Raw genomic sequence first — 14,746 nt, forward strand, 5'->3', positions numbered from 1 at the left:
AGGTTTTAGTTTTTGTATTAGGATTTCCTTGTAATAGTTTGGAGATTGAAGACTTTCAACATGGAAATGAAGTTTGTTTCTTCTTCTCTTATTTATTCCTTAGTCATGTCTGAGTAGAGTCTTTGTAGTCTGAATGCAATAGAACTCCATGATAATATTATGTTGATTTGATTAATATGATGAAGTATTTTTCATGTGTTGATTTGAGATTTTCTGATTTAATTATTTCTATCAAGGAAGTAATATAGAACAGGGATGTTTATATGACTTCTGTATTTGATAATCTCAACATCAGAATTCTAGTACTCAAGGGATTGATGCTAGAGTTCTGATGTAATCTTAAAACTTTAGTATTTCATGCATGTATTAAGAAAGAGATCACCAAGGGATTGGGGTTTCTGATTAATGTATCTATCAGGGTAGTAAGGGATTACATCTTGATGATAAGTAAAAGGTTGATTAATATCACATAGAAAAGAATTCATCATATGATCAGTTTTTACATGAGTTATTGTGGAGGAAAGTTGTTTTCTGACTACTTGTTGTTTTATTAATTCCTAATCCATATTTACTTTGTGTCAAATTACTTACAATCAATTTTCTGGTGACAACTTATTCATGATTTTTACAAACTCTTATTTGATTCAAATTAGTTTTCTATGGTATATTGGTGTTTGAATACAATTCCTCGTGGGAATGATCTTTACTCATCATTTTATTACTTGTACGACTAGTGCACTTGCTAAACGTCCAACAAGTTTTTGGCGTCGTTGCCGGGGAATTTGTTTTTCAACACTAAATGATACTATAGAATTCTGAGATTGAATCCTTTTATTTTCAGTATTTTAGTTTATGTTAAGTTTTTGGTCAATTTTGATTTTGGTATATGCGAGGTACACTTGATCCGAATTTGTTGTTGTATGATCCAGAATTAGAAAGGACATTGAGGAAGCACAAAAGGGCAGCCAGGCAAAGGAGACAGTTGCAAGAAATTAGTGAATCAAGTACGGTTAATCAGGAAGAGATAATGGCAGAGAATCACAGACCACCACCACCACAGAGGACACTGGGAGAGTACATGACTCCTGCAGTGATTCCTCCATTTGGGAGTGTTGTGCGCCCAACAGTGGAGCCCAACAACTTTGAATTGAAGCCTGCTTTATACATTTGGTGCAGAAGGATCAGTTTGCTGGAACCAGTGCAGAGGACCCTTACTTGCACATAGAGAACTTTCTATTGTTGAGTGATACTGTGAAGATAAATAGTGTCACAAGAGATGCAATTCTGTTGAGACTATTCACTCATTCACTGACGGATGATGCAAGGAGATGGCTGCAATCATTGCCACAAGGAAGTATAACAACTTGGGATGATCTGCAAACCAAGTTCTTGCAAAGGTTTTTCTCAGCATCTAAGAGGGCCAAGTTGAAGGATGAGATTACAAGCTTTAAGCAGAAAAAGTCAGAATCCATTTATGAGGCTTGGGAGAGATTCAAGACTTTGTTGAGGAAATGTCCACAGCATGGAATTGAGGCATGGCAACAAGCAGCAATCTTCCTGCAAGGAATGACCACTAACACAAGACCCCTCAAGAAGCCTTGGATATCTTTTAGTCATTAGCATCTCAAGAATTTGATAATGCCCCAGTGGCTGACAGAAGGACAGGAGTCATCAGGTTGGATGGGTATGATGCTCTGTTGGCAAGGAATGACCAACTAATGCAGACACAGAGACAACAGCAGCAACAATTAGATACCCTTATCAAGCAACTTTCTTCACGAAAGGTAGCCTCTGTGGAAACCAAATGTGTATGTGCCATATGTGGCAAAGGCCATGTGACAGAGGAGTGTGATTATGGGGGATCACCAGAACAAGCAGAGGTGAATGGAGTGTGGTATGACCAGAATAATCAAAGGAACTACAACAATCAGGGAAAGAATGTTTATATGCCACCATGGAAAAACAAGACTCAACACCCAGGATTCAGCTATAGTTCCAACCATCAATTGAATCCACCATTACATCATCCACCACCACATATGAAGGAGCAATCAAGTGATCATGCTGCATGGGAGAAGGCGTTTGCTCAGTTATCTAAGACAACTCAGGATTATATCCAGGGGTCTAATTCATTCAGGGAAGAGACAACTGCATTCATGCAGGAGACCAGAACTTCTTTCAGAAATCAGGAAGCATCTATCAGAAATTTGGAGACCCAGATTGGTCAATTATCAAGACAGATATCAGAAAGACCACAAGGGAAATTTCCAGGTGATACATTAGTGAATCCTAAGGAGCACTGTAAAGCAATTATGACAAGAAGTGGGTTGGTACTTCAACCGGTGAAAAAGAATGTGGAAAATAAAAAGAATGAAGAAGAGGTTGTGGTTGAAGATGTAGTCTCTAATGATGAAGTAGAGAAGATGAAAAATGAGAAAAGTGAGAAGGAAGTAGTTGTTAGAGATGTTATAGTTGGAATTGATAAAGAAGAGGAAGGGAAGAACAATAAGAATGAAGGAGAGGTAGAAGTTGGTAAAAATGCTTCCCCACAAAAGATGATGAAGTGGGAAAAGAAGAAGATGGCTGACAAGAAAGAACAGCCAGTTATTTTATCTCCTTATGCTAAAGTTCCCTACCCTCAAAGGTTGAAGCAAGAGATTCAGAAACAGCACTATGCAAGATTTCTGGATATCTTCAAAAATTTACAGATTAACATACCATTTTCTGAAGCACTGGAAAATATGCCTCACTATGCAAAGTTCATGAAGGATCTTCTTACTAAGAAGAGGAAATTAACTGATGGTGAGACAGTGGCCCTAACAGCAGAGTGTAGTGCCCTAATCCAGAAGAAGCTTCCAACAAAAATGAAAGATCCTGGAAGCTTCAGTATCTCTATTGCTATAGGAGATGTGGAGGTGGGAAAGGCATTGTGCGTTTTGGGAGCCAGTATAAACCTGATGCCATTGACAGTATGTAGAGCTTTGGGAATCAGCACTTTGAAGGAGACCAATCTTATTCTGCATCTTGCAGATAGATCTATCAAGAGGCCTGAAGGTGTGGTTGAAGATGTCTTGGTCAAGGTAGACAAGTTTATTTTTCCAGTGGATTTTGTGATTCTTGACATGGAGGAAGAGGATACAGAAAGTCCTCTATTGTTAGGAAGACCCTTTTTAGCAACTGCAAGATCTTTGATAGATGTTGAACAAGGAAAGTTGTTGCTAAGGGTGGATGAGGAAATAGTCACAATTGATGTATTTGAAACCATCAAGCACCCTGTTGATGTAGAGGATTGTTTTAGATTGGATGTAATACAGGAGGTTGTGGAAGAACTGAATAAAGAAGAAGAATTCCCAGTTGAGGAAAAAAGATCAGAAGAAGAGACAGGTACAGAAGATTACCAAGAAGAGCCAGAAGTGGAAGAGCTTGAGAAGAAGATTGATGACATTCCAAAAGGAGCACCTAAGGTAGAACTTAAAGAATTGCCTTCACATTTGAAGTATGTGTTCCTTGGGGATGATCAAACATATCCAGCAATCATTAATGCAATGTTGTCTGATGAGGAAGAAGGGAAGTTGATTAAGGTACTCAAGAAGAATAAAATGGCTATTGGATGGCAGTTTTCAGATCTTAAGGGTATTAATCCTTTCTTTTGCACCCACAAAATATTGATGGAGGAAGAGGTCAAACCAGTAAGGCAACCACAGAGGAGACTCAACCCCACTATGAAGGAAGTAGTGAGGAAGGAGGTGGTGAAGTTGCTTGATGCTGGGATGATTTACCCCATTTCAGACAGTGCTTGGGTGAGTCCTGTGCAGACCGTGCCCAAGAAAGGGGGGATGACTGTGGTGAAAAATGAGAATAATGAGTTGATTCCCACAAGGACAATCACTGGCTGGAGAATGTGCATTGACTACCGGAGGCTGAATAAGGCAACCAGGAAGGATCATTTTCCACTTCCTTTCTTGGATCAAATGCTAGAGGTTGGCAGGACATGCTTTCTATTGCTTCTTGGATGGTTATTCAGGGTATAATCAGATAGTTGTGGCACCAGAGGATCAGGAGAAGACTGCTTTTACATGTCCATATGGAATACTCGCATACCGGAGGATGCCTTTCGGCTTATGCAATGCTCCTGCCACTTTTCAAAGGTGCATGCTTTCCATTTTTTCTGATATGATAGAAGAATGCATAGAAATTTTTATGGATGATTTTTCTGTATTTGGGTCTGATTTTGATGTATGTCTAGGGAATTTAGATTCTGTTTTGAAAAGATGTCAAGACTGTAATTTGGTTTTGAATTGGGAGAAGTGTCACTTTATGGTGACAGAAGGTATAGTTCTTGGACACAAGGTGTCTAGGAATGGAATTGAAGTGGATAGGGCAAAAATTTCTGTGATAGAGAAACTTCCTCCACCTGTAAATGTTAAGGGTGTGAGGAGTTTTCTTGGTCATGCAAGATTTTATAGGCGGTTCATAAAAGATTTTTCAAAAATTGCCAAGCCCTTATGCAAGTTATTGGTCAAGGACCAAGAATTCTTGTTTGATGATGAATGTCTGCATGCATTTCATGTTTTAAAAGAAAAGTTGACCACTGCACCTATCATGATGGCACCTGATTTTTCATTACCATTTGAATTAATGTGTGATGCCAGTGACTATGCTGTAGGAGTGGTATTGGGCCAAAGAGTGGATAAATTGTTGCATGTCATTTATTATGCCAGTAAGATCTTAAATGATGCACAAAAGAATTATGCTACTACAGAAAAAGAATTACTGGCTATTGTGTATGCATTTGACAAATTCAGGCCATATCTGTTAGGATCAAAAGTTATTGTTTACACTGACCATGCAGCTTTAAAGTATTTGTTAAGCAAGCAGGATGCTAAACCCAGGTTGCTCCGTTGGATGTTACTGTTGCAAGAGTTTGAGGTAGAGATCAAGGACAAAAAGGGAGTTGAAAACTTGGTGGCTGATCACTTATCCAGGATTACAGAAAAAGAACTTCAAGAAGGATCGGAAGTAGTGATCAGAGAAGAGTTTCCTGATGAACATGTTTTGGCAATATGTGCTGTAACAGAGATGGTTGGGGATAAAGTCTTATCTATCAGTACTCCACCATGGTTTGCTGATTTTGCCAACTATAAAGCTGCTGGATTGATGCCTAAGGATTTAACATGGCAACAGAGGAAGAAATTTCTACATGATGTTAAGAGATACATTTGGGATGAACCGTATCTTTTCTATAGATGTTCAGATAGTGTGATCCGACGGTGTATTCCAGAGGAAGAACAGAAGGATGTGTTGTGGCATTGTCATGGTTCTGCATATGGTGGACATTTTGCAGGTGAGAGAACTGCAGCAAAAGTATTGATGAGTGGCTTCTACTGGCCCACTTTATACAAGGATGCAAAGAAGTTTGTGGAGGCATGTGATAATTGTCAGAGAACTGGGAATATTTCTAGGCGACATGAAATGCCGTTGAACAATATCCAGGAAGTGGAGATCTTTGATGTTTGAGGTATGGATTTTATGGGACCTTTCCCTTCTTCCTACTATAACAAGTACATATTGGTGGCAGTTGATTATGTTTCCAAATGGGTTGAGGCCATAGCTACACCAACCAATGATTCCAGGGTGGTGATTGCTTTTCTGAGAAAGAATATATTTTCAAGATTTGGAGTCCCTAGAGCTATCATTAGTGATGGGGGCACTCATTTTGATAATAGGATGGTGGAGTATGCCTTGGCTAAGTATGGAGTGAGGCACAAAATAAGCACTCCATACCACCCACAGACTTGTGGTCAGGTTGAAATTTCCAACAGGGAATTGAAGAGAACATTGGAGAAGACTGTTGGGAATGCTAGGACCCAGTGGTCCAAGAAACTTGATGACACCTTATGGGCATATAGGACCGCTTTCAAAACTCCTATTGGGATGTCTCCATTTCAGTTGCTGTTTGGAAAAGCATGCCATTTGCCAGTTGGATTGGAGCACAAGGCTTTGTGGGCTGTGAGATATCTGAATTTTGATTCCAAAGCAGCGGGACAGAAAAGATTATTACAGCTAGATGAATTGGATGAGTTTCGTTTGTCTGCTTATGAAAGTGCTAGTTTGTATAAGGAAAAGACAAAGCTATGGCATGATAGGAAGATCACACCTAGAGACTTCAGGGTGGGGGACCAAGTACTTCTGTTCAATTCCAGGTTGAAGCTGTTTCCAGGGAAGTTAAAGTCTAGATGGTCTGGACCGTTTGTGGTAAAAGACATGAAACCATATGGGGCTGTAGAAATCAGTTCTTTGGATTCGGACAGAAGTTTTACAGTCAATGGTCAACGATTGAAGTTATATGTTGGAAGTGCTGTGGATAGACAACTACTGACAGTTGCTCTATTTGAGGTAAAATAGATCATACTCGTCAGGCTCGTGACGTTAAACAAGCGCTGAGTGGGAGGCAACCCACTGTACTAGGTATGTAATTCTATGTTCATACCATATTCATAAGATGAAGAAGTAAAAGGGAAAATATTTTGAAAAATCAAAGAGAAAATTTTTGCTATGTGTTGGGCGCTAAAACGTCAACTTTGACCGTTTTAGCGTCCCAAGAGTTCCTTCATTATGAAACTCTCTGGTTGTGCGCGCTAAGACGTTCACTATGAGCGTTTTAGCGTTCACCAACAACACCAATACAGGCACTCTGGCCAACCGCGCTAAAACGCTCAGTCTGACCGTTTTAGCGCTGTGCTGCATAAAGTGTGCATTTTTCTCTGGACAAGGACGCTAAAGCGCTGGTAAGCCAACGTTTTAGCACCCTGTCACTAATTCGATATAACAGAGTTCCTCTTCTCTTTTACTCTTGCATTCGTATACTTTTCCTCTCTTTTCCACAACACGGTTCTTATCTCACATTTGTATCATCAATCTTCGTAGTTTCCTCCACATCCTCTCATCAACATCACGGTATGTATCTCATCTCATTTCCCTCCATCACATATCATATCTGAAGCATACGATTATTGGGCATTTTCTAGGGCATTTCACATGTTGATTGCCTGTATCATTCGTAGGATTGCATGTTGATATTAGTTTTATTTGTATTATTCTACTAAACTATTGCTTTTGACTGATATTTTGGGAATGAGACAACAAATCCAGCGCATGTTGGTTCTAAATTGTCTTCAAACAACAACCCAGCGTACACACACACAAGGTGTTCGTGGAAATGCCTGACCCAAAAATTGGCCTGGCGCTAAAACGCTCAGTGTGACCGTTTTAGCGCCCGTCCAGTTTTTTTACACACGTTTAAGGCCAGGACGCTAAAACGCTCAGTGTGACCGTTTTAGCGCCCAGGCCCTGTTTCATACAAAATTGAGGGTTTACATTATGGCATTGTGGGGTTGTAATTCATACATGTTTTGATCCAAATTCCCCACTACAAGAAGTTCTAAATCTGGGAATTGTGGAATTGGATTCATGATATGTAATTGACATTGGGACTGATTTTCTTTTGTTGTGTAGGTTCCATGTCTTCTCCTTCTCAACCAGCTCACTCTACACAGGGGAAGAAGAGATATAAGAAGCGAGCCCGAGTAGATCAAGGAGGAGATACTCAAGCTGAGCCTACACCACAGTTTGATGCTCACTTTTGGAAAAGTGAGGAACATGAGAAACGGTATACTGACAAGACTTCCAAGAGGCCATTTGTGAGAGAAAGGAAATTCATCCTGGATAAGGATGAATATCCTCAGTTTCAGTCTCAGTTGAAGACCAGAGATTGGGTAACTTTTGGAAGAATATTGGGTGATAGCAGCCCCAACATAGCATGGGAATTCTTTGCCAATGCGTTTAATGGAAATCAAGGAGGCAAGAGGACCTTCACTAGCTGGGTGAGGGGAAAGAAAGTGAAGTACGATGCTCACACCATCCAAAAGCTGCTGAAGATAAGGTTCTGTGACTATATCAATAATGCCAGTTGTGAGTTCAGGAAGAATTGGCAGAATATTGAAATTCCACCAAGGAGGAGTGACCCAAACTTTGAAACCTGGACCAAGATGGGGGCAGCTGAGTCTATTTTGCAGACTATAGCCAAACCTGGTGAAACTTGGGAGCTAACCAAAGATAAGGTTGCTCCTAAGTTGATTTGGTTGAGGCATTTAAATGGTGAGGCTAGAGTCTGGTTTCACTTTGTAATCTCAAATATCATGCCCTCTTCCAACCAGGAAGAGGTCATTCTGAAGAGAGCTGTCCTGATTCACACTATTATGACAAAGGCGAAGGTGGAACTTCCTATTCTTCTTCAGGACAGCATTTATGATATGGCTCACTCTGTCAGTGACTCTGCTGCTTTGGGACACTGTTCCTTGATTCAGCTGCTTTGTCAAAAAGCTGGTGTAGATGTTACTGATAATGGGGCACCAACTAAATTGCACCCTACAATTGATGCCGCAATGATAACAAAGCAATTGAAGATTGGAGGAGGGGAGGTCACCGGATTGACCCCTGTAGGAAATCTACAACTGAGAGTGATGATGAGTTAGAAAAGAGGCTACGGACAGGGGAGCAATGGATGGTGAATGCTGACTTCCGTATGAGACATTTGCGCAGGCGTCTTCGGTTTATGCAGTCCAGCCAGCATTCATTTCAGACTTATATGGTGACGATGATGAAATCTATATGTGAGGCTCAGGGCTTAGATGTTATTGATTATCAGCCTGCTTTTTACCCTCATTCTGATGAGGAGGAAGCCTTTGAGGCAAATGCCCGGACTCACTATGATGATTATGTGGATGGAGCTGCAACTGCTGATGTTGCTACATCTTCCCATGCTGCACACACTTCAGACAACAGCCTGTTGTTGATGCCCCTACCACAGAGACCACTGCTGCCGCTGCTGATCCGCCTGTTGATACTGGTGCTATGGATGAGGACAGGGGTGTTGAACCTGAGTACAACCCCTTGCCTACTGCTGATCCAGGCTCATATTTGAATTTTACTGATGATGAGGAGTCTACTAACTAGACTCCTCATTTTGTTTTTACATATTTTCTGTTTTTATGGTTTTATTTTGGATACTTTTAGTTACCTTTGGTATTATTTTTAATTTTGTACATTTGTTAGTACATTGAGATTCTCTGTTTGAATGATGCACTTTTGAAATAGTACTGATGCTATTTGTTGATATGTGTATGTGTTTCAGAACTTGTCAACTGCTTTTTAGATTTAAATTAGTTGCTGGGGACAGCAACGTTTAAATCTGGGAATGGGGTGTGAATGAATGACATGATTATGGTGGTATCACACAGTTAATGATGACACACAGTTGATGAGCCACAAACAGGGAAACATCTCAATCCTTTCTTTTAAATTCTTGTGAATGTAGTTTTAGGTAGTTTTTTTTTTTTTTTGATAACAAGTTTTAGGTAGTTTAGGTAGTGTTGTATATGTACAAAAGTTGGATTTAGAGTTGAGATGATGTGAATTTTATGAGGATAGGATGATCAAAGTTTTACATGATTGATCAAAAAAATTTGATGCAATTTGAAATCCTTGCATGTGTGCTAAATGATATGTTTGCAATACTCATGCTATGTGAGGAGTAGATAGATCAGTTTGATGTATATAGAGGAATTCAAGCATGCACTCTGAACTGTGAGACATAGAGCCTATACAGAAATTTTTGTTCAGAGAGCACTTCACTGTATGAGTAACTCTAGAACTTGCCCTGTTTCTAACTTGAAATAGTTCGTGGTTTGTAAAGTAGAGTTCATTGAGGCATTTTTCTTTTGAACCAAATTTACCTATTGCATGGAAGCCTTAAGCCAAACTTTTTGTGATAAAACTAAAAGCCCTGCACTTATTCCAGATCCTAAATTTTCAGATTATGTGTTCAGATAAGGGGTAAGGAGGAAAGCTCTGTTGGAAAAAGGTGTTTCTGCAATGAACAAAAATATTAAGTGTTAAGTGTTGGAAATTTGGAGAAAAAGAGGAATGAAAAAGAAAAAAAAAGAAGTAAAGGCACAAAAAAAGGAAAAGAAAAAGGAAATGAGGAAAAAGGGAAATCAAAACAACACAAAGTGTTGAAAGTTGGAAGAAAAGGAGGAAGGAAGTTCAAGAAAAAGAAAAGTTGTAGAAAAGGTGGTGAAAAGAGTAAATGAAAAGGAAGAAGAGAATGAGAAGGATTAAGGAGTACATAGATAAGTTCAATAGTGATCCTCCTCTTATCTGAATCTGATTCATCTATCTAACCTTCTGCAACATCAAATCCTACCTTTAGCCAACTACGTGCCAAGCCATTTTTCCTTCTTCTATACAGAATCTTATTCCTAGTCAAGTCATACCACCAAAGCCTCTTTTGTTCTGCTTATGAATCACTGTCATTATGGAAAGTGAGAAGATGGGCAAGCTTATAGTAGTTTGAGTGCAGTGGAGATTGAGTGATGAGTACACCCTTAGACACTAGAGTGCAAGAGAGTTTATTCTCACAATTTTTGAGAAGTTCCAAGTGAGGGGGTGTTTTGTGTTGAAGGTCTCTTCATTTCATCTTACTGATCTATTGAAAGTCATTGTGATGAGGTTAAGCAAGACATAGTAAAAGATAGATTGCTGGGTTGTTAGATTGTATCTTGGAAAGTTGTTCTGTCATATTTCAATCCAACCTCATAAATTTCATGTGTAAAGAATCTCAAGTCTTTCTCTGTCTTTAAAGTTATTGTTGAGGACAGCAATATTCAAATCTGGGAATTGTGATGAACCCTTAGTTCATCATGGTTTTTAGCAAGAATTAGGATCAAATTGTGTGATTAAATGATGAAAAACAAGGTTAATGTCCTAAGATGTCCTCAATTACAAGTTCAAGAGCTTTATTAGAAATTTGTATGATTCTTGTAGGAAAAGCAAGCTTGAAAGACAACTGGAAAAGGAAGAAGATTCTGGAGCTCAAGAGGAGAAAAATTGCCTAAGTGTTGAGCGCTAAAACGTTTACACTGAGCGTTTTAGCGCCCTGCTACAGGAAGAGGCCAAAACTTGCTGGTGATGAGCGCTAAAACGCCCACACTGAGCGTTTTAGCGCCCTGCTACAGGAAGAGGCCAAAACTTGCTGGTGATGAGCGCTAAAACGCCCTCACAGAGCGTTTTAGCGCGCTGCTGCACTTAAAAGATGGAAAATTGCTGGTCTTGGGCGCTAAAACGGCCTGTAGTAAGCGTTTTAGCGCCCTAAAGTGGAAAAAGGATTCTGGTCTTCACCGCTAAAACGTCCAAATCAAGAGTTTTAGCGTTGGAATCAGTTAAAGTTAGTTGAGCATTCACCAAGTTTGGACGCTAAAACGGTCATTCCTTAACGTTTTAGCGTTGGAATCAGTTAAAAGCAGTTGAGCATACGTAAAGCATGGATGCTAAAACAGTCACTTATGGACGTTTTAGCGCCCACATCAGTTTTCTGTTTTTAATTGTAACACTATATAAGGCAAAGCCTTGACACTTAGAAGGATATCAGGATCTGAGGGATCTGAACTCTCTCTCTCTCTTAAACTTAGTCTGACTTCTCTCTAAATTCTCTTAGGTTTTAGTTTTTGTATTAGGATTTTCTTGTAATAGTTTGGAGATTGAAGACTTTCAACATGGAAATGAAGTTTGTTTCTTCTTCTCTTATTTATTCCTTAGTCATGTCTGAGTAGAGTCTTTGTAGTCTGAATGCAATAGACTCCATGATAATATTATGTTGATTTGATTAATATGATGAAGTATTTTTCATGTGTTGATTTGAGATTTTCTGATTTAATTATTTCTATCAAGGAAGTAATATAGAACAGGGATGTTTATATGACTTCTGTATTTGATAATCTCAACATCAGAATTCTAGTACTCAAGGGATTGATGCTAGAGTTCTGATGTAATCTTAAAACTTTAGTATTTCATGCATGTATTAAGAAAGAGATCACCAAGGTATTGGGGTTTCTGATTAATGTATCTATCAGGGTAGTAAGGGATTACATCTTGATGATAAGTAAAAGGTTGATTAATATCACATGGAAAAGAATTCATCATATGATCAGTTTTTACATGAGTTATTGTGGAGGAAAGTTGTTTTCTGACTACTTGTTGTTTTATTACACTACAAGAAAAAAGTTTATTTGTGACCAAAAATTTTGTCATAAATTTTGTCACAAATGACAATTTTTGACACAATTAATCAAATTTCGTCACAAATAAATTTGCGACTCAGGAATTTGTGATGAAATTTACTTATGACGCAGGAATTTGTGACGAAATGTCATAAAATTTTATCACTAATAAGATTTTTTATTGTAGTGTTAATTCCTAATCCATATTTACTTTGTGTCAAATTACTTACAATCAATTTTCTGGTGACAACTTATTCATGATTTTTACAAACTCTTATTTGATTCAAATTAGTTTTCTATGGTATATTGGTGTTTGAATACAATTCCTCGTGGGAACGATCTTTACTCATCATTTTATTACTTGTACGACTAGTGAACTTGCTAAACGTCCAACAACATCACAATTCCATACACTAGCCAATAGTCACATTAGGTAATACCGCCTACACATACCTCGTACGTCGAAACTTACTTTACCGATTCACAACGAAACAGTCCAACGTCTCAAGGATTTTTCGCACCTAATTTATAGTATAATAAATCAGTGTACATTCAATTTATTCAACCAAATTCCCAAGCTTAAGATCCCTATAATATTCGGCCATAATGTTCCTTTTCTATAAATTATTTTGACTCTAATTTACCTTTATACACTTTTAAAAGTGAGAAATTATTTTAATATTTCCAATAGATCAGAATCGGTTTTTTATACTTTTCATAGGGATATTTCTAACTTTAATTTTTAATAAAATACAGCAGCCCCCCTTCTAAAATAAACAGTGAGAAATCCTAGTAGTGTGCATCTTCTTCAGCAAAACAGTGAGTATTTCTATACAAAACAATGGACATTTTTCTTCAGCAAACAGTGGCAGTTTTATAACAAAACAGTGAGCAGAAAACTAAGATACAGCAACATTTTCTCAAGAGAATAAATATACATGTTGTCTAATCCATTTCATCGGGAAACAGTGATAGGAAACATATTACACAGCAGCATTTTTCTTAGCCTAAATCCAAGTACAAGATTATCTATTCTCAAGTTTAACTAATCATACATGGTGCGCTCAAAATGAGTCCAAACATGCTGTCTTTTTAAGGTTTCATTTATGCTAAGTTTAATATAATAAGATACCACTATAGTATGGTCCAGCCCTCTCAAATGTTCTAAACCAAAACAAAACACAAGGAAGGAAGGTGACTTACGGTTCTTTTGCCCACAACTAGCAACTCAACTTGACGAGAATAAAATAGGAAGAGCTTCCGCAACTCAATGCTCCTTCGTTCAGCCTAAATGCCGCACGATGAAAGTAGAGACTTCCCCAAAATAAAATCTAAGCATGCAACCACCAAAAGGTCTAATGAGAGTCTTGTGTGAGTAGGAGAAACAAGAGGAAGGGCTAGTCACTCACCTAGGGTCTTTCGGCCAGCAGAGGAATGGAAAAGAGATGACGTTTTGTCCTTGCTTCTCACTCAAAATTCACGGTTTCAAGCAGAAAAGGGAAAGAGGAAACCAACGACTAGAACTTGGGGTATAAGAGGAGTAGGTTACAGTTTTGATGTAGAGAATAGAAAGAGAAAAATGAGGCTATAGCTTGATGTTCCTTCTATGGTGGTGCCACGCTTTGGGTAAGAAAACAAATGGAATGAGTTTGAATTTGGTTCTTCCTTCTTTGATGGTCACGGCTAGGAAGTGTTTTAACAAGATCACTCTTGGCTCTCTATTTAACGTTTGGAGGGTGAAAGATTGAGAGTTTAAATGTTGTTTTAAAGTACACAAGACCAGAAATTATACTATCTCCTTCTCCATTAGCCGCACACGGAAAGGTGAGATGAGATGGTGACTTGTTGACCAATAACATTTCATGCACTCTGACCTTTAGCCCCTTCATTGGTTGTATGACTAATGTTGGACATTTTGGTGAAATAAGGCTGAAAAGTGATGGAGATTTCAGCAAGCAATGTCAGCTCTTTATTTTCCTTCTAAGCGCATGTGAGGAGAGATAGAGTGTTTGACTTGAGACTTTTAAAAAGTGAAATTGGATCAGAATTTTTCTGATGCTATTTGCCCATTCTAGCGCACATAGCTAGAGGAATAAGGATAAGGTTTGTTTCATGTATATAAAAGGAAACTAGATGGCACACTTGGATTGCATGGAGAGATTTTATCTTGCCACCTCATGGACATACAAGGCTGAGTTGGGTTTATCTTCAATCAGAATTTTCTGATGCTTTCTTACAAATTCCACGCCTAAAATAGAGTGAATAGAATAGGTAAACACTTGTCTTTTTCATCCTTTTTAATCGCATAAAGTGAGGGGCTGGGTGCAGAATTTTTTTGCCCAACTAGTTAATATGCAGGCTGCCCTTTTTCAGCTCATTGGTTGCATGATTTAAAATGGAAAGGTTTTGGAAGATACAACAAGTTATCAGCCTTCTCTTTTTGGTCTAACCCAACGCATGTGAAGAGGGAGAAAGATGAGAGTGATGCTGACTTATCTTGGATAAAGACAAGCAAAGGTTCAGCCTTGTTTCTAAGTTCTATGCGTACAAAAGGAGAGGAAATAAGAGGGGTTTTGGCCATGTGTAGGTCTTTATCCAATGGTGAGTTGCCTTCTAAGGATTCTTAGGAT

The 14,746-nt window shown here is 38.6% G+C and overlaps 1 non-coding gene across 1 annotated transcript; it reads right to left on the reverse strand.

Moving 5' to 3' along the window:
- Positions 1-1,422: 1,422 nt before the first annotated feature.
- On the reverse strand, positions 1,423-1,529 carry LOC133318033 (small nucleolar RNA R71). Its single transcript, XR_009752420.1, has one exon. It is a non-coding gene; the product is annotated as a small nucleolar RNA R71 (small nucleolar RNA).
- Positions 1,530-14,746: the final 13,217 nt, after the last annotated feature.

Source organism: Gastrolobium bilobum, unplaced genomic scaffold, assembly GCF_033153095.1.
Source record: "Gastrolobium bilobum isolate Gb01-03AN ecotype WA unplaced genomic scaffold, APGP_CSIRO_Gbil_v1 utg313817, whole genome shotgun sequence".
Classification (NCBI taxonomy): Eukaryota; Viridiplantae; Streptophyta; class Magnoliopsida; order Fabales; family Fabaceae; genus Gastrolobium; species Gastrolobium bilobum.